General features: G+C 51.3%; 1 protein-coding gene across 6 annotated transcripts in view; it reads left to right on the top strand.

The window, feature by feature from the left end:
- Positions 1 to 20,298, top strand: part of ROR1 (receptor tyrosine kinase like orphan receptor 1) — a 358,639-nt gene that overhangs the window by 145,314 nt on the left and 193,027 nt on the right. Inside the window, exon 2 of one of the 6 annotated variants that reach the window (XM_070592686.1) lies at positions 5,752 to 5,840. The exons of the other annotated variants lie outside the window; for them this stretch is intronic. The gene's annotated coding sequence lies outside the window, so the exon portion shown is untranslated. The remainder of the gene's footprint in view (positions 1 to 5,751; positions 5,841 to 20,298) is intronic. 6 annotated transcript variants of the gene reach the window in all.

Genomic DNA, 20,298 nt, shown 5'->3' with positions numbered 1-20,298 from the left:
TTCTGTGATAGATAGATAGATAAATAGATAGATAGATAGATGGATGGATAGAGATGTGTGGAAAGGTGAAGGGCTTGTCTTCATACTGTAAGCCACTGATAAATGCAGAGGAAGTGGTGGATTTGGGAAGTCACCATATTGCAACCCGAGGATTGTTGGGCAAGAATCTTCAATGGATGTTCAATCTGGGGGGAAGGTTTCATAAGGAACAGGTCTTAGAGTGTCTCCCCACATGTTGCCTATTGGTTCTGAGTGGGCAGATGACAACTGTACTGTGGAGAAAATGGACGGCATCTTGGCCAGATGATCAGGCTGATATCACTACGGAGAAGCAGACAGACACCGTGAGGCACCCAGACGTGCAGATCCAGGCGTGTGCCCCATTGTGAGGGCGCAGCGTCACTTAGGTGCCGTTCTGACCAGGAGTGTGTAACTTGAATTGAATCACGAGGAAACACAGACAAGCCCAAGCAAGGAACATTCTGTAAAATAACTGACCAGTGTTACGAAAGACAAAGGAAGAGACACACCCGCCAGTGCAGTCAGTGATCCTGGACTGGCTGTTGGACTGAGGGCAGAAATGCCCAGAAGGACGTTACTGAGACGATTGACAAGTCAGAGTATGGCCTCCGGGGTAGGTGAATGTATAGCTCAACATTAAATTTCCTGAATTTGATCATTTATTTTAGAATATTCTTCTTTTTTTTTATTGAGCTATGATTGACATATAACGTGTGAGTTTAAGGTGTGCAAGGTGTTGTTGATTTGATCCATTTATATGTTGCAGTGTGATCACCGCTGTAGTGTTACCTAACGCCTCCATCCTCACGTCACGTATTCTCATTTCTCTGATGTGGTGAGAGCATTTAAGATCCAGTCTTTTAGCAACTTTAAAGTATCTACTGCAGTGTTGTTGACTATAGGCGGTGTGCTGTGCGTCAGAGCTCCAGAACTTATTCATCTTCTAGTTGCAAGAATATTCTTATTCTTAAAAAATACATACTGAAATATTAAGGGGGGGAGGGGCGTGATATATGCAAATACTCTTCAAGAGTGCAGAGAAAAATAAGTTTCACACCCAGAATGATAGAGCAACTGTGGTGAAACGTTGAAAATTACAAGTCTAATAAAAAAGCGTATGTGGCGTTCTCTAGATTGATCTTGAAACTATCCTGTAAATTTGAAATAACTTCCAAATGACAGTTTTTAGAAAGCATTTCGATCCAGTGAGTGAGTGGAGCCCAGCAGTCTGCGGCCGCTTGGCCGTCTTAGTTTGGACGACTCATTCAGGGTCTAGTCCTCAGTTGCCCGACCCGTCGAATGGGGTGACATACGCCCGTCCTGCATGGCTTGGGGCCGCGTGTGGGGAAGGCATCCTAGCTGCAGAGTTTAGGGGCATTTTGATCTGAACACAGACTCCCCGCCGGGGCTTGGGGTCGGTCCTGAGCCTGGGACCCTGCTGCTTTGTCTACTGGTCCCTTGTGCTGACAACACACCCCACCCTCCCTAAACTGTGAGATGATGATGCCACTGCCCCGGCTGCCATTAATAAGAATACCCTGTCTACCACCGGCACAGTGCTGTTATCTCCATTTGAGAGAGGAGGAAACCGAGGCAGGAGGGGGAGGCAGAGCTAGGATCCAAGCCCAGGTGGTCTGATCTCAGTTTCTGCTCTCAGCTAGGCCCTCTGCATCTTCGGTGCTCAGCATCCATTCTGGCACAGACCTGAGGCCTGCCTGTGGAGCGAGGAGTGGGGAACGGAGTGTTGTAGACAGACCTGCCTCCGGGGCTGGCCTCTCCCATCACCGGCTGTGCTCGCTCCTCCGAGCCTGAGTCGCCGTGTTGGATGAGAATGGCTTCAGCACCGGGGAGGCTGCGATGGGTAGGCGCAGCTGTCTTCCATCTCCCCCCTTGGCCTTTTCTTCTTACCTTCTTTCCGAACAGTTCACTGTGGACAGTGTCAATATTGCGTTGAACAGGCCTGCGTTCTCTTGCTTCTGTTATGATTTTTACACCATTTCTATAGTCACGGAAATGCCTTATTGCCGTTACTTACTTTCTGTCTCCACCTTGACTGGTTTTCCTCAGGACAGAGGTGTGCTGTTTCCACCATTGGAAACGTTCGTTATTGCGCAGCACACTGATGCACGGCCTGGGAGCAGGCCCCTGCTGGCCCACATCACACTGCTGTGAAATTTAGAAAAGGCGCTCCCTGGGGCCAGGCGCAGCTCTGCAGGCACAGGGCTGGGTCAGCCGGCGGCACCTCCGAGGGAAGAAAAGGCACCTGCCCTGGGGGCCGGCTTGTATCTCACCTCCCTCGCTTCCCTGCGGCTGGGCACTTGTGCCTCCGCAAAGTGAGGACTGTGCAACAGCCATGCCTCCGGGCTGCCCGGGCGATGCTTGTTGAGTGAATGAGGAGGAAATAGGTGGACAGTTGGTATAGCCCTTCCTGGACTCCTTTCCCCATCAGCCACCATTCAGCCAAAGACGCAAGCCCACGGTTGCCTTTTATGCAGCCCCGGAGCCCAGCCATTATCTTCCTGGTCAGAGTTGTCACATTTAATGATGCTGCCACAGGAATTTTCCCTTCCTGGAATTCTTCTAACTGTGAGGATGGTTGGTCTCCGTACCAGCCTTTGAGCCGCAGCCCAGTGGAGGCCAAGAGCCGGCTCAGGGCCCAGCCCCCAATCCCAAACTGCCCCTCCCCGGTCGGAGCAGAGGGTCCCTGAGTGGATGTGGCTCGCGGCTGGCCCCGGCTCCGCAGCCTTGGTCCTGAAGAGACCGCAGAGGAACCGTGTCCCTGCAGCGTGCTCCCCGCGATTGTCCCTGGAAGCCTGTCTCCCCCGGCAGGGCAGGTGCAGAAGGGAAAGGGGCTCGTGTGGGCAACTGAGGCGTTGGCGGGCTGGTGCCCCCTGCCCCCGGCGGTCACACCTTGGGGGAGAACTTTGACCTTATCGTTCCGTTACAAGTAGAGTTGTTCCTACTTTTCACGTGCTATTTATGGTTATTCTTTTTCAGGTAAAATAATTGTCTTTTAAGAGTGCAAAGTGCTGAAGCATTTGTTACGGAAAAGCTATGATGATGAGACAGACAAATAAAGAGTACTCATGATCCCACTCAGCCATAACCACCGTAAATACCTGAGTTTCCTCGCTCTCTCTCTCCACCCCATACACACATATGTGCACGTGCACACGCACCCACACACATGCACACGACACAGCCTCGTCTCCATTTAGTCAGTGCATTCTGGAACAGGTGGGAAATTTAAGAGATTATTCCGATTTCTAAGGTGATCGGGTGACCTACAAATGTGAAGTATTATTACTACGTTGGGAATGGAGGTGAGATAACATCTGAAATTCCATAGGTCCGTGCTTCCGGTCTGTGGTGCCTGAAACGCACTTGCTGGAATGCGAGTCTTTCTTTCATGCCGAGCGTCCGACACGCAGAGAACCTACTTCGCAGGAGGTTGGCCCAACCAAGCTCGCCGTGTTCCATCTTTATGATGAAATACAGATTTCCCATTAAAAGGAAATCTCTTCCTTTCAGAAGGTTGAAAAAGATGATACTTACAAAAAAGGGAGGGAGAAAAAAAGTCCCAGCTGGTTAAATTTAGGGCGCTGAAAGAGATCCAATTGGCAGATGATCCCTGGCTGTGGGCCCACGACATTTTCATTTGATTGTGCGTTGGATACGTTTTCATGCATTTTAAGCCCTTGCCTTTCAGTATTTTGTTCCTTGGAGACAGGCAAACTAGTATCAATAGCTCTCTTGGTCTCCATCAAATGGCTTGATTTACTGAAGTGGTCTGGTTTGCTCTTCCAGTAAGGAGGGACTTGCGTTTGTTGATGCATTTCCGAGAAAGATTGTGCAAAGAAATTCTGAGATTTTGTTTCTGTCTGTCTTCTCATTGGGAGACTTGTTTGCAGCTGAAAGAAGATGTTGGATGAAGTGGTGAGTGTGGGACCCTGGGACGAGGGCACCCTGGGCCCGGAGTCCAGAGACCTGGCTCCTCACCCAGCCCCGACACTGACATGGATGCAGCCTTGGCTAAATCTCCCGATTGCCTCAGCCCTTAATTTCCTTGTCTGCGAGGCTGGGATAATCGTGTCTTCTCCACTTTTCCCTCAGGGGATGTTGTAAGGATGGAATGACCTAACCCAGTGGCTCTCAACCTCGGTCGCACGTTGGAATTACCTGGGGAGGCTGTAAAAAATACCATTTGCTAGGCCCCCACCCAGACTGATGAGATCAGAATCCGTGGGTGTGGAGCCTGAGCACTGGTAATTTTTTGTATCCCTGGAGATTCTCTTGTGGAGTAAGGGCTGAAAACAGTGAAAATCAAGGAGATGATACACTGGAAGGCCGGAGGGTACAAGTCATGAGAAAAGATTGAAACCACCCGTGTCAAGATGGCGCCATGCAGGCCTCACATGGTGTCACGTGGAGACCTGTTAAGAGCCTAGAGGAGAGCGGATTTCAGACTTTTTTGACTCTAACCTAACAAAGAGATCACATGCCGGTACACACGCTCAGTAACGGGTAAACATACTCGGTGGCGTGTAAACACAGCTTTCACGGAACATCGCTTTCCCTTTCCGTGTGCGATTCACTCTCGTGCTTTCTCTTCTTTTCTCTTCCATTGCAGTTTAGACTTCTTTGTTTCACTTTTTCCTTTTATGCTGGTGGAGAGTCACAGAACGGGTTTAATGAGTGCTGATTTGTAGTTTGAAAATCAGCGACCAAGAGCTGGCCTATTTCTAGGAAGGGGCTCACTGCCTCCCTGATGTTTGTTTCCTCTTGTTCCGGGGGAGTCTGCCGAGGCTCAGATCCACTTCCCCACTCTCCCTCCCACTGACACCTTTTCTTGCTGCGTCAAACTAGGACACCAGGCTGGCCTGGCTCTGAACGCATTTGGCCCTTAATTGGGAGTCTTGGAGCCTGGCTCTCTCTTCCGCTCTCACTCCCTGGAATGGTAGACCTTATACACTCTCCGTTATACTCGCTCCCTCATACAGGATTTGTGAAACAAACTCAACCCACCTTGACAACTGAATGATGTCTAGTTTACTAAAGAGGTTCCTTAGCATAAATACAAGAAGTTACAGTGAATAGGTAGCTGTAGGTGTAACACGGCCCTGATGATAATTCTGTCCTCTCTACTCTAGAGAACTGGGAGCCCTGGGTCACACGTGGGGAGCAAAACCGTCTCCGTCTTGTTCTGCCCACACGCTCTTCTGCACCTGCATCTGCTCTGCCTCTGTATCTCGTGCTGTTCCGGGTCGGTTTGCTGCCGCTCCAGAGGGTTCTCAGCCTCCGTCTCTGCCTTGTTAGCAGTGTGGCCGTCACAGCCCAGAGTCACCCTCTGTCACGTGTCTTTAGCTCTGGCTTGCTCTTGCTGCTGTTTGCTGGCAGGTGGCTGTGGGCAGGCGCTCTAGGCTCGCACTTCTGTCCCAGGACATGCTCTCGAATATGGAAACTGCGGGTTCCTTCTCACTGCTTTACTGCCACGGGGGCTAGAATGTCTGGGGGATTTGGGCAAGACGAGAACATCTTCCAGCTGTAACTACTTCTCAAATTTTCTCCCAGTTCTTTTTCCCAGTGTCTGTTTAGCTTTCTCTCTCTCTTTTTTTTTTTTTGTCTGTTTAATTTGTGCTATATTGCCTCTAACTTTATGGCTCAAAATCAAATGTGTTTAAATTTTAACATAGACTAATTCAGTGTATTGACTTTTGTTTTCTCACTTAGTCTTTGAAGAGGGAGATTATAATTCCACGGTTTGGAGAGGATAAAGGCTCAGAGCAGTGAGGTGACCTCCGTGGCTCTAAGTGTCAGAGGTGAGATCTGAACCCAGCTCTTTAGAGTCTAAGTCATGCCCCTTTCTTCAGAGACGTCCGGGCTCTGTGTGTCTGTGACAGGCAGTCCTTGCTTCCTCAAGGCGTGTTTGAGCCAAGGCAGAAAGCCTGGTGGAGGGGGTGCCCGAATGCCCGGTGTGTGCTTCTGGGGAGCCACCAAGTGCCTGGTTCCCAAGGGAGGTTGTTAGGGGTCACCAGACCTGTGGCCCTTCTGAAGCCTGATTCTTGGGGCTCAGGCGTGCCCAGGCTGCCGTGATTGACCAGCATACCCAGGCTTTCCCGGCGGGGGGCTGAGTTGGGCTGGGAGAGGAATCTCGTGACAAGTAGATCTGCTCGCCCCCCGCGCCCGGCAGGGGCTGCAGCGGTCCTCTCGCAGACGGCTGTCTCGGTTCCACGGTGATAGGCATCCTGAGTAAATACTCCAATAGACTAAACACCACTGACCGTGCCGGCCGGGGAGCAGCGGTGCTGGGCACGCTCCCAGCCCAGTCCCCTTCGTGGCAGCCCGGCTTGTTAATCATCGCCCTGGCAGGCTGGCTAGGTGGGGGGACGTTCCGCTGGGGCTTGTGCCCTGCCCTGGGTGCTCATGTGAGCCTTCTTGGGAATGTAATTTCCGTTCTGACCTCCGTGGACAGTCCTTATAGAGAACACAGACGTAAAACAATTCCAGAAATGTCAGGGAGAAATTGCGTCTAATGGGGGTACCTCTGCCAAGGAAAACACACTTCAGTTTTAAAGTGTTCCCTTCAAATAGAGAAATTTGGAAACTCCTCTTGGGTCTGCACTGAGGCCTGAGCACTTTTCCACGTCCTCTAATAAACCGTAATGCGTGTACCAGTCAGCGCCACTGCAGGCCCCCGGGACCCGGGCGGAGGCCTCTGGAGGAGATGGGGCGGTGGCAGGTGAGAGGCGACAGCTGAGACCTGTGTGAACTGGTTCCAGCCAGAAAACCCTGCCGGAGGGTCAAAACAAGCAGATTTACAATGGGGACCAACACTGTACACCGTCAGGTCGTACCTGCATCTTTGACAATGGAGAACATGATCCCCACTAGGGTCTTGAACCCGTGGCCCTCTTGATACCTGATACTAACGGCTGAGAAACATGTCCTCCCCACAATAGCGTTTTGTATTAGAGGCATGCTGTCTGTCTGAATTCCAGAATCGTGCTTGGGAACAGATCCCACGTAGAAATAATAGTAATATATCGATAATACTTGCTGTCATTCTGAGTGTTTATAACATGCCAGGAGTAAGTACTCGACCTAAATCACCTCATTTTACCCTATCAGTGGCCCTGCAAGGTAGGCATTGCCGTTATCCGTCTTACAGAGAAACTGAAGCACAGAAGAGCCAGGGCTCGCCCAGGATCACACGGCAGTGAACGGCTGAGCTGGAATTTGAAAACCACACCCCAGCCCCGTGCACGGTGATCCGCTGGGATAACAGAAAGAAAAAACAAAAAAGAAAGTAGTCGCACGTGTTTATACTTAGTTTTTATCTCATCCTTTACACGTTTCTATTTTATGTATGTATTTTATAAAATATAGTATAAAAGAAGTACATGTGTGTAAGTTCTGAATAAATACGTATGCATGTAATAGAGGACCCAGGTCCAATGTTTTCTACTCCAGGTCAAACAGACTTGGGGATTGCTGCATTTAAACGCTAAGTCCAGCCGAGAGAAGAGAGCTTCTTTTCGTGGTGAGTAGCTGATATTGATAAGATCATGGGAGATCGGATGCTTCCAGAGTGTGAGCTCCTTGAAGGCAGCTGTCTTTGTCTCACTTGCTCTTGGCCATGTTCCCAGGACCAGACCTCGGGGGTGCTCGATGTGCAAGGTGGCCGAGGGGTTTGGAGGCAGAGGTGGATGTGCATAGTGAACGGGTTGTTGCTGTCACCTCATAAACCATGATGTATTCAGTGACGTCGCACAGCGTGCATGATGAGGAGAGCAGAGCTCATGGGCGGTGCTGTGGCTTCATCGGCCCCTGCACACACGTGACGCTTCCCATGGAATGGCGGCTGGGGGGGTGGGCTTTAGTGGAGAATCGGGGCACGATGAGTCAGGAGTGTGGAGAAGGGAGAGGGGACCCCAAATAAACGACAGCAGATCCATGTTCAGTTTCATGACTTGATGTTCACGGACTACCTGTTGCTCTTTACCTGCCCGCTGGTGAACTGTCTTCCCCTTGTCCGCTCCATCCCACAGAGAAGACAAGGGTTCTGCTTGAACTGAGGTAACGGGGAAGGTTCCGTCGAGGAGGTGAGATCTGAGCCTGCCTTTGGATGATGGGAGGGGAGGAGCCCATTTGAATAGTGTCTGGTGTGTAAAACTGCACTGGTTCTCTCTGTGAGGTAGCCTGGTTTATGCCCATTTTATACACGGGGAAACTGAGGCTCGGCATGGAGAAGCGGCCTGCCCTGGCTCACACAGCAGGGTTCTGATTGCAGTGCTGTCCTCTTTGTGCCTCACTCCACCCCGGCCGGACACATTCTCAGGATGCGTCTGGAGTCTCAGCTAGAGTTCTTCCAGGTGCTAAGGCTTAGCGATTCGCTCCTTCAGTGACCTGTCTGGTTCTCTCAAAACTGGAAAGATTTCTCGTCATTTCCGGAAGTGCTTAAGTTTCTCAAAGGGGCTAACCTGGGAATTTGAGGACCTTAGTAATTTTCTCGTTCCCAGATGCCATAGTCTAGCTAGTGCCCTGACTCGTAGAGATGGAGGAAAATTGGTCGTGTGTATGTGTGTGTGTGTGTGTGTGTGGTGGATGTTTTCATTTCTTATTAGACAGTATTTGTAAAGGAACTTATTTTTCCCAAGTTGGTCCACTCATCTGGACCTCTGTCTTGTGAGTGTCTTGAAGATGGCTTCTTTCGTATCTGAACCTCTCAGGATGCTCGTAGTGGTTTCCAAGGTTGGCTGCCCATCAGGGTCATCTGAAGCGCTTGTTAAACACCCAGAAAGCCCTGCCAGCCTCCGGACATTCTGATTAAGTACATCTAGGGCAAGGCCCCCAAATGTATGGGAGCAGCAAGCGTCATGGGTGAAGCTGAGGGCAGCCAGGCTGGGGAACAAGCGGGCTCTTTCACCCTCTCAAAGGAAAGAATGAGGGGTGCTCCGTAGGGGTTAACCTATCCAGAAAGCAGACTGAAGGAAGCAGAAAATGCACTGAAATTTCATCAACTCCTTGAACTCAGTGTGGGGAGATCACCACTCACCATGGGGAAGGATGATGACAAGACGACCAAAAGCTTTGTTAAATTTACTAGAAAGTCGCAGCGTCTCCAAAGATAATGTGTGAAATGAAGCCTCAAACTTTGCATCCTTTCTGAGTACAAAGTTATCTCTGGGTATTCTGCCGAACTTTCCAGTTAGAAATAGGTGGAACCCAGTGAGAGCTGGGGAGTGATTCCTGTTGCTCAGAGGGTCCCGGCCCCCCTTCTCAGAGGTCACAGGAGTCATGGAAGGGAGGAGAGTTAACTGTCCAGTTTCTTTGCCCTGATCCTATTTGTCATGTGGGTTTTCAGAGAACTTGGGAGATGGCTGTTGGGCTCCTTTTTATGCAGCGAATCTTTCAGAGCGCGGCTTTGTGGCAAATACCGCTCCGGGCCCTGCACTCTGGAACCAGACAAAGTCTCTCCTGAGCTGACATTCTTGTGGGAAAGACAGACAATAGACAAGTGATGAAATAGTAATAAAAGTCACGTGAGTGAATGATAAGGGACATGAAGAAAAGATAACGAGGTGATGGTGGGGGGCTGGGGAGAATTCTTCTCTGAGGGGAGGACAACTTTGAACTGAGGCCTGGCTGGCAAGTGCCATCCGAAGAACTGAGTGAGTGGTCCAGGAAAAGGAGGATGTCCCAGGAAGCTACTGAAGGTGATGCTCCTGGCTCTGCGTTCCACAGCCTCTCCAAGGCCCCAGGGTGGGTGGTGGGGGGAGCTTAGCTGTTTCGTATTTGTAATTTTTTTTAAAGACTCACTGTCCCACCTACCCGCCCCTGGTATGTAAGCTTCAGGCCCCACAAAACCCAGATCTGCCTCATGGAACGTGAAGCACAAAGGTGTGAAGTCAGGATGAACTTGGAAGAACCTAAAGGAAAAAAGAAAATTGGTGTGTAGAGAGCTGTGCTCAAGGTGGAGTGTGGTGCTCGAGTCATTCATTCGTTCCTTCATTCATTCATTCGACATAAATTCATTGAATAACAGGCACTGACAACCAAAAAACAAATTCAGTCCTTGTCCTAAGGGAGCCTCCATTCCAGTGGAAAGGAGCAGAAAATAAAGAAATGCATATATGTTGTACCAGGTGGCAGTGGTGGAGAGGCCTGGGGGTACAGAGTGTGCAGGGGAGGCAGGGGGTTGCTGTTATGAGGGGTGAGCGAGGAAGGCCTCTGTCATAGCCCCCATTTGAATTGGGGTCTGGAGGAGCTGGGAGTGGGCCATATGGGGAGACTATTCCAGGCAGTGGAACAGCAAATACAATGGCCCCGAAGCGGGAAGGTGCGGGGTCTTTGGAGGAAGTCCTGGCCACGGCAGACAGCAGGGCTCGGCTCTGGAGGCCTGCGTAAGGAATCGGGTTTCATTCTAAGAGCAGTGGGCGGCCTTGGCATGACCCGTGCTCCAGAAGCCCAGGGAAGGAGAGAACACTGGATATCAGAGGCCTCAGAGCTGACTTCCGGTTGGGCCTGGAAGGATCCAGTAAGGCAGGCAGAGCTCAGCATAGCGGAGGGCGGAGCAGGGGCCACACCTGGCCCAGGCGTGAGAAGAGACCTGGCTGCAGGCCGGGTGACGCGGGGCGCCGACTGGAGCCGGAGTTCCACAGGGAAGAGGCTGGGGAGGAGGTTGCCTGAATCGTGGAGAGCCTCGAAGCCGGGCCAGGAGTCTGCTGTTGATGCTGTGGATTCCTGGAGGCCACAGTCAAATGGTAGAGACCCCCGAGTTTCTGTCTTGGGATGTGTGGGGTAGCTCTGTGGTCGGAGGCAGGGGTGACGGAGAGGGTCAGAGGGCTCGTCCTGGAGCTGGTGAGCAAAAGTGTTTCCCCTGACTGTGTGTTTACTTGAGAGTGGCTTTGGGGGAGGGTGGTGGTAAAGATTTGAGGTCTTACCCTCAAGCTACGTTGCAGAGCAGCCGTATTATTTTTACTTGGATGACATCCTATTTGGGGCTAGTAAGGGGAGGGGGCAATGAAAATTTGGGGCCTTACACTTGGCTCTGTCTCGGGAGAATGAAAACTACGTGACTAAGGCAGTGAGTTAGGATGGCTGACCAAAGCGGGTGTGGGGAGGCGTTCCTCTGTTCTTCTGTTCTGCTGTGGTTTATCAAGTGCTCCCATGTGCCAAGCGGCAGGATGGACCCTGGATGTTCCTGAGTTCAAACCCTATTTCTGCTACTTCCTAGCTGTGTGACCTTGGACAGATTTTATTTGATGTCCTAGAGGCTCAGTTTCCTTATCTGTAAAATAACAGTAACAACATCCACCTTAGTGGTGGTTGTGATTAGAGATAATGTGTATAAACTGCCCAACCCAGGGCTTGGCACCACCGGGTCTCAGTAAACGGTGCTGTTACCGGGTCGCAGTGGATGGGGACACTGGAGGCAGGAAGTGGTTATTTAGCAGCACACGTTTGTCAGAATGCAGGCCTTTGTTAGGGTGAGGTGGGGACTATAGAGCAGATCGTTTTTGAGGGGCTCTGCAGACCACCTTAACTAGGACCCGAGACCTGAAGGAGAGGGTGGATTCAAAGATAACACGAAGGTTTTCAGCACAGAGAATATGGAACTATTTGGGAAAAAAAAAAACGGGGAAGAAAGTGGGCTGGGGTGGAAGTCACAGTTTAGGATGAGTCTGAGGTAGGAGCCTAGTGGAGATAGTCTCTGGATTTGGGGAGATAGCGTGGCTCTCAGGAGTGAGACCTGGGCTGAGCAAAGGGGTTTAGTATACTCATCATCATGACGGAGTACCAGTCAGGATGCAGACTTGGTTGCTATAAGGAAGACCCCAAATAACACTGCCTTCTACAAGAGAGAAGGCAGAGCATAAGCCATCCTGCCCTTTTCAGCCTCCTGACTCGTTGCTCCCAACTGTAGTCCTCATTTGCGTGGGCCAAGATGGCTTTACCAGGATGCCTGCATCCTGCATCCCACCCTGCATCCCAGCATCCCCTGCATCATGCATCCCGGCCTGCATACCAGCATCCCCGCCTGCATACCAGTATCCCCTGCATCCTGCATCCCACCTTGCATCGCAGTGTGCCTGCATCCTGCATCCCACCGTGCATCCCAGCATCCCATGCATCCTGCATCCCAGCACCCCTGCATCCCATCCAGACAAAAGGGGAAATGGGGTAACAGAGGGCATACTGCTTCTCACATTCCATTGGCCAAACATGGTCATATGGTCACCCCTAGCTGCAAGGGAGGCTAGGAAATATAGTCTTTCTTCTGGGAAGCCTGATTTCTAGCTGCATTTCTAGTACTTTGGAAGAGGTGTTTGGGGCAATGAGCAGTCTCTGCCACTGGCAGTATTAAATAAAGACCTGAGGGTGAGTGAGACCATGGAGAAAAAGGTGACACTGGATTGGATGGGATTTTAATAAGACTATTGTGGCAAAGGAGGGACCTAAGAAGTTAATGAAAAGCATGAGGACAGACCAGCAGGCAGAGCATGGGGATGTTTGTGGGGTGGGACCGTGGACAGCTGTGTCAGATCCTGCAGAGCCCAGGGGAACCGGATCAGTAGGAGCTCAGGGGGGAGTGTTCTCCCCTGTGGGGGTGGGGTGGGCAGAGGCTGGACACGTGGGGGCCGTGAGCTGGGTCTCCCTGGAGGGCTTGGCCGTTAGGAGGACCACGGAACAGGCTGGACTCCCACAGGCCAGCCAGGTTAAGTGAAATTCAGTTCACATGTCTGAAGGGGTTCACAGATGTTAATTTAATTTTATTTTTTTTTAATTGGGGAGAGGCTTTTAAAGAAAAAAAAATCCTCTTAACTGAAAGGAACTGATCCTTTTAGGGAGTTTGCTAATCTAGGCGTAAATTTTTTTCTCCCATTTCCCTTGGATAATCTTATCTCAATTTTGAATCAGAAATCTTATTTATAGCTTTTCTGAAGAGAATTATTTCAATGGGGCCAGATTCTTTGCCCTTTGGACTTATTTTCTTTTTAAAAACAGATAAGTTATCCCTCCTTTTTCTCAGGAGAGACAGTTAAAATATTAATTTAAAAACAATGATTGTGAGCTGAAGGGGGGTGTAAATCAAAGTAGGAGAAATAAATTCAGCTGGCTTCCTGTTTTTGTGTTTCTCTCTTTTTCTTCTTTTGGAGGGAAACTAAAAATGCCAAAATTCCATCTTCCCCTCGGGACCAGAGGAGCGCTTAGCCCAGCTCCCATCCTCCACCGACCTGCCGCCAACGGGGCGGTGTGGTCTCACAGTGCTGCCCCCGCCCCAGTCCTCCCCGCCCTCGGCCGGACCTGATCTGGATGGACAGCTTGGCATTCAAGGCCCCGAGACAAGCCAGGCATACATACTTTTAATGCTATAGTAGCTGTGGGTACTACAGCCTGTGTGCCTACTATGTGCATGACATGGTATCGTGGGCTGACACACTGCCCACAGCAGCCCCACTGCTTGCTGTTATCCCACATTCAACAATAAGTCACTGTGGCTCTGGGTCCCGCTCAGCCTTGTTTTGAAGACCATCCCAGTGCTAGGCCGTATTTATCTCTACGAAGATTTGTTCATGAGTATTTGCTTGGGAAGAAAGGCAGAAGGGCAGCCCCAGCGCCCCCAGAGCCCTCCTGATGTGCCCGGCTGGCCCGGCCCCATGGCGTCGTGGCCCCTGTCAGTGGTGGGGGTCCTGGTGATGCCAGCCATGCTGCGCACATGTAGTCTGGAGCTCGGAGAAGATGACATCTGACGTCCCTTCAAGCGTTAGCACGTGCTGGACCTTAGGCAAGGGGACTGTCACTGATGTTGGAAGGCATGGGGTGGGGCAGCTAAAGTGAGGCCCAAATGAAGCCCTGTCTCTGGATAAATTCCTTCTGCATCCCTCTGGCGGGCTGGCTGGTCCCCTCAGCCTGGGGCGTCCCTACTCCCATCAGAAAGGCAGAGCTCACTCCCAGGGAGCCACTCGCCAACAGAGCTCAGCCCTTGGGAAGCTGGCGAAGAAAGCTGAGGTAACCAGGGGCCCCAAGAACAAGCAGTCCCGGATTTCTACCCAGAGCCTAGAGTCTAGTTCCCGGGGTTGCTGGGGAGGAGGTCAGTTTATGCAGGTGAAATGCCTTACATGGTACCTAACACATTCGCAAGCATTCACTAAGCACTGGCTATTAGTCATCATCGATGGGCTCAATGCGGGGGCCCAAATCCCACCCAGTTTCCCTAAGGCCCCCTAACTCAGTGTGTCTGAGGATCCCTGTCTCATGCATTTACTTTGTGACTCGCTCATAAACATCCCAGAACCTCGTGGAAAAAGCTCATGGAACCAACTCCACTGAGAACTCCATTTTTAAAACTCACTTTCAAACATTTGAAAAGTAAGAGTACAAAGTCGGAAGCAAGTCTTCCTGCGCTCTCCCCAGAATGCCCAGTCCCCTTCCTTAAAGGTCTGAATGGTGACCGGTTTCTTGGACATCCTTCCAGGACTTTTAAAAATGCGCATGCAAATGTAGTGGAGTTGCAAACACTACCTCTGCGAGGGCCCGGGACCATGGCAGGTCTTTTTGATGTCCTGGGCGGGGTGGGGCCGTGGGGGCACCAGGTGGCTGGGAGGCAGCCGGCCTCTGGCCTCCGGCGTCCTTGGCCTCCGCGAGGCCGGGCTGTCCTGGGCCAGCATCTGTTGCAGAAGCCTGTGGCTGGTGGACTTGTAGGTGGTTCTCTCAGTGGAAATGTCACCCAAACTACGCATCATGACACACATGGCAACTTTCCACTGTCACCACCGGCATCTGCTCCATCTTCCCGAGAGTCACGGGTGGCCTTGCGTACAGCTGGGCTGTTGCAGTTTCACGCCACCCCAGGGCCTCTGGGCGAGGGGGCCCCTTGGTCTCTAAGAGTTCCTGGTGGAAAGGGTGGCATGTGCTCTGAGTGGCTTTTCTTCCCCTTCCTTATATGTGACTCCGTCCCCTTCCGCCTTTCTGGAATTTTAGCCCAGTGTAGGGGATGAGGACCTGCAAGCCCAGCAAGCATCTTCCCTGTCCCTCTGACACTTCCCCAGGGTAGGACGGTGGGAGCTCCGTGGACGTCCTGTTCTCCTCCTGAGGGCGGAGTCGGGTGGTGTGGCTACTTCGAAGGAAATGGAAAGCACATTGGCTGCATGTCTTCAAAGGATAATATCCACCGCCTGAGACAGTGCGTCTGTGCGTCAGTCTGTCGAGCCATCCCTTGTCATCTAACCTTTCTCTACGAAGCGTTTCGCAGCTTGCTTGTCACTGATCCATATCCCTGGGTGATCTTTCCATGGCAGGACTGGCAGGAGGACCTCACCCCTTCTAACTGGGCTTTGAATTCGCTTGGACGGCTATATCAAAACTTATTTACCCATGTTCTCACTGACTGCATAGATTACTTCTGGGGGTGCAAGGATGCCTGGAAAGCCCTTGATGCTCTCTGCTCGTATTGTCTTTCCTCCTCCTCGGCAAATCCCTTTACTTGTCTCCTGGTGCACAAGCCACAGTGTGCCCCTTAGGAGCTTCCCTGTCCTTGTGAGTCCCTCAGCTGCTGCCCACTCTTCCTTTACACGTGTGAGCCTTTGCTTGACAATTTTGACAACAGAAACATGGATTCTGGTTTCAGGGTAAGGAGCAGCAGCAATCATATGTAGGTGTTCAAATCCCCAGGAGCATATTTTTTCTTTGAGTGCATATTCTGAGTCCCAAGTTAGAGAAGCATATTTTCAGAAAGTATAAGCATTTCTTCTTCTTTGACCAGAGGAAAGGAAGGAGAGTAGAATTATATGACTGATCAGTTAGGATAAACCTGAATATAGTGGCTTTCACAATTTGAAGTTTTATTCTCTTTCACAAAAGAGGTCTGGAAGTAGGTGGCAGTCCTGGACTCATATGGTGGCTCCATTGGCAGTCCCAGACTCATATAGTGGCTCCATGAAGTCATCAGTCTCCCCCCATCTTTCTGCTCCATTTATATACATGCTACTAACATAGCATGTAGTTTCCACCTCAGGAACACAAGATGGCTGCTGGAGCTCTATCCATCACATCACATTCCAGGCAGGGAAAAGTAGAAGGGCAAAGGACAGATGAGACATGTGTCAGCTGTCTACCTTTTCAGGAGCTTTCATGACATCCCATGTAACACTTATCTTTATATCTCATTGGCCAGAACTTGGCCACATGGCCACACCTGGCTGTACTGGGGTTCTGTTAGCAGGGAATAAGGGAAGAGTTGATACTGGGTAGGCAGCCGGCAGTCTCTGTCTCATATGCTTTGCACCATGGTTTGGACTTCTCATTTCACCAAGTGCTGACACACATGGAACAGCACTTGCTGCTCAGAGCAGACATGTGAAGTAGCTTAAGTTTCTCTCTTTGCCCTCCCCTGTCCTCTTGGTTTCTGCCTCCTTCCTCCTAAGGATCTCGTCGTAAACTGTTGCTTCCTGAATGATCAGGGAACTCCAGCGTAGCACTTGGCCGTGATGCAGAAGCACTCCACGCGTTCAGAGTTTCTTTGCCCAACCTGCCCTTCAAAATGTACGTGTGCCATGTGCCCTCTTTTCTGGGCATAGTTCCTCAGTGGCTTCACTCTCTGGCTCAGTAGGAGCTAAGGTGCCAGGACTCGGTCATTGGCCATCCCAGCTCCAGCTCCCCCGCCCTCCCTCCTTTGTCTTCCAGGTTCCTGCCCTCAACCCTGCTGAACCCCCTTCCTTGGGTTCATCGTGTCCTTTAATGGGTCCGGACACTCACACAGCAGCCTCTTCTGCCTGAAGCATCCTCATCCACTCATCCCTTCTCCAGCCCCATCCCTAGCACCCTCTGCTCATTTTAAACAACCCCGTTCAAGGGCCACTCCCACAAGCGCCTTTTCTAGTTCCTGAGCACCACCGTCCTCCCCTCCTAGCTCACGGAGCCCTCGCGGGCGCTGCTGCCACCGTTCCCACGCCGCGTCACCAGGGTCCGCCCGTGGGCCTGCTTCCCCAGCAGATGCCGAGCCCCTTGAGGGCAGGCCCGTGACTTCACCGTTCAGCCTCTTGTGTCTACTGGAATCCTTGTTACTGTTTGTCGAGTGAATGAATGACAAGGTTCAGCACTTGATCCGGAGAGAGAGTGAGAATTTCCCCAATGGAGAGAGCTTCATAGAGCCATATCCTGAGGAGGGATCTTCCTGCTGCAGCAAAGCAGAAAGCGCGCCCGGAATTGCTGCCGCGTCAAGCTCCCCGACAGCGCCTCTGGGTCGGCGTTGTCAGGGGAGAAGGTCTTAGTCTGTGCAGCCGAAGGATTCCTGGGGCTCCATCAGGCACTTGAATAAAATGCTGGGCTTTCAATAATGGTTTATTTTTGCATGGGAGCAGGTCTGTGGCACTAATCCTGTTTGAAGCCTGGAATTCTGGGCAGCAGAAAGATGAGCCCGAGACCTCCAGTTACATCTGTTTTGAAAGTTTGACCGGACACTTGGTGTGCGTGTGTCATGCATGACTTTGCTTAAGTAATTAACATTCCTCTCAGGGCTCCTTGAAAGGGTCCTGTGTTCCGGAGCCCCTCAGAAGACTGTGTTCAACCTTTGAACTCCCAGCCTTCCCGTTGATTGCCAATTACTGATATGCTTAGGTTACATTTTTCTAAAACACACAGAAAGGATTAGATCTTCTAGGGTAAATGTTTATTATTAGGAGAGTCAAGCTTGGAAAGTGAGGCAATTTCAAAATGCAGAGAGCAAGGGTGGGCGTGGTATTAGAGACTGTTGGGGGAAAAGCTCCAAGAATACTGTGTAAGTTAGGAAAAGAGAAGAATTAACGTGAATGTGACAGCAGCTTTCAGGTATTTTGAGGGGTGTCAGGAGGCGAACAAGTTGATGCCCCACGGGCTTAATTGGCATTTAATTACCTCCCTCTTCTCTTTCTTCCCTTTCCTCTCTGTTCCTCTCTCTCCCTTCCTCCCTCCCTCCTTCCCTCCTTTTCTTCATCCTGCTTTCCTTTAACTCCTATCAGGCGCCTTTAAGATTGCAGGGTCTGTGAGAGCAGAAGAGGGGTTTACCTTGTTAGCAGAGGTCCCCTTGAAGGAACGAATGGAGGCTTGCAGGGTGCTGGGCACTGGGGACACCTAGATGAGAGACACCTTCTAGAAGGGAGAAGTAATGAGCGTTCACTGCAATGCAGGGACACGGACGCCTGCAGACGCGTGCCCGGGGCTGCTGAGGGAGCAGGAGGAGGGGGCGAGGGCAGCACCCACTCCTAGCCGCAGTAGGGGGAAGGAGCCGGGGCGCAAAAGCCTGGTGGGTCTGGGGAAGGTTCACTCACGTGATGGTCAGGTGTCACTCAGAGGAGGAAGTCAGAGAGCGCCTCGAGCACAGCCGAGAGCATCATGATGCGGGCCATGACCCCAGACCATCTCTGCCCCTGAGGGGAAGCCCAGAAGAGGTGTTGGGAGTTGGTGCTAGGGGAGGTCAGAGGGGCCACACGGTGTATGGCAAGCGAGAGAGTGGAGAGTCTGTCTGGACGCGATGGGAGATGAGATGCATGTCAAGCGGGAAGCCTTCGGGGTGCCTTTGAGGAGGAACGTAAAATTCAAGAGCTGTGCATTAGACCAGATAAGATGGTTTGACATAGCAGGTGAAGGCCAAAACTCAGATATGGCCGAGGGTGGAGAGAGGGGACTGATTGAGACACCATAGGACTTGGTGCTTGATCCCCTTGGTTGACTGGGTAGCTGATGGTGCCTTGTGTACTAGACAGTGAGTTTATTAATAATAGATGCTGTGTGTTATCTTTATACCCTTGTATGTAGCACCTAGTAAAGTCTTTTAATTTTTTCTTACGCTTTTTTTTTTTTGGTGAAGAAGACTGGCCCTGAGCTAACATCTGTGCCCATGCTCCTCTATTTTGTATGTGGGTCACTGCCACAGCATGGCTTGGTGAGCAGTGTGTAGGTCCACACCTGGGATCTGAACCCACTAACCCCAGGCTGCCGAAGCGGAGCACGTGAACCCAACCACTATGTCACCGGGCCAGCCCCATAAAGTTTTAATTTTAACAATGTTTGTTTAAGGAGTCCTTTAATTAATTATCTAATCACAGTAACTCACATACCATCTGTCAAAGAGTTCAAGCGGCCTCCCAGTGTTCACTTCTCTTTTACACAAAGAGCTCTGCTTTGTACCTGTGTGTGTTGCCTCCCAGCTAAAAAGCTCCATTTCCCAGTGTCCTTTACAGCCAGGTCTGGTCGTGTGGCTAAGTCGCAGCCTATGAGATCCAAGTACAAGTGCTGTTTGGAACTTGAAGACTGCCTTCTGGAAGAGAAGGAGGACCCACCCTGGGCCCCTCGCCTTCCGCTCTCCCCTTCCTCACGGCTGTCGCCCGGAATGCAGGTGCAGAGCCCGGAGCGCCAGCATCCATCTTTCTGAGGAGGCAGTCTGCGTCCCTTCTGACGGGAAACCACCATATCAGTCTTAGATTCCTTTGAATGAGCAAGAAGCACACTTCTGTTTAAGCTGCTCATTTTAGCTTTCCCGTTTCGGCAGTGTGTAGCTGAGCCTAGTCCTAACTGGGACACCTACGACGCGTTTGCATATGTGTGATCTCCTTGACCTTAGCAGCCCCCGGTAAGATGTTGTGATCATCTTTATTTGGTGGGTGAGGAAACTGAGGCTCAGAAGCATTGTCTGGTTTCGTTACAGTCAGGTAGCCACCTCGGTCTCCTGACGGAGTTCAGAGCTCCTCTCTCCCACATCACGCTTCCCTTTGCAGGTGCCCGGCACGCGCTGGTTCAGTGGAGCTGACGTGGACTGGGCTGTCCTTGTGTCCCCACGTCGCCTCAGCTCCGTGGTCAGAGCCCGGTTTGCTGGCTTTCCTGAGATCAATAGAATCTAGCTGTCGTCTGTCTACACATGTATACACTCATGTATAGAGGCGTAGAAACTGAGTTAGCAGTCTGAATTCGGTGTATTCACTCGCTTGTTTTCATCAAATGTGTATGAAAGTCTTATCGTATGTCTGGTGGTGCGCCAGGAGCAGGGGGAATCAAAACAAAAATCACATTCTTTGTCCCGTAAGGAACTGCCAGTTGCTCCTCCAGGAACCTTCCTAATTCTGCGGTGGTGGAGACCAACCCGTGCATTTCCGCAGTCTGCATGAAGCTGGCCGCCTCTTCCCAGAGCGTGCCCCTCCGCGGGCGCTGGCTGCTGCCCACCTGTGTGGCTCTGGCCACGTGCGGTCTGATTTGGGTTGTGACGCTTGGTTTCTGGAGGCGTGCTGGCACATTTCACCTGCT

This window comes from Equus przewalskii, chromosome 24 (genome assembly GCF_037783145.1).
Source record: "Equus przewalskii isolate Varuska chromosome 24, EquPr2, whole genome shotgun sequence".
In the NCBI taxonomy this organism is placed as follows: domain Eukaryota; kingdom Metazoa; phylum Chordata; class Mammalia; order Perissodactyla; family Equidae; genus Equus; species Equus przewalskii.
The sequence above is the reverse complement of the archived record's forward strand: the minus strand, read 5'-3'. Positions and strand labels throughout refer to the sequence as shown.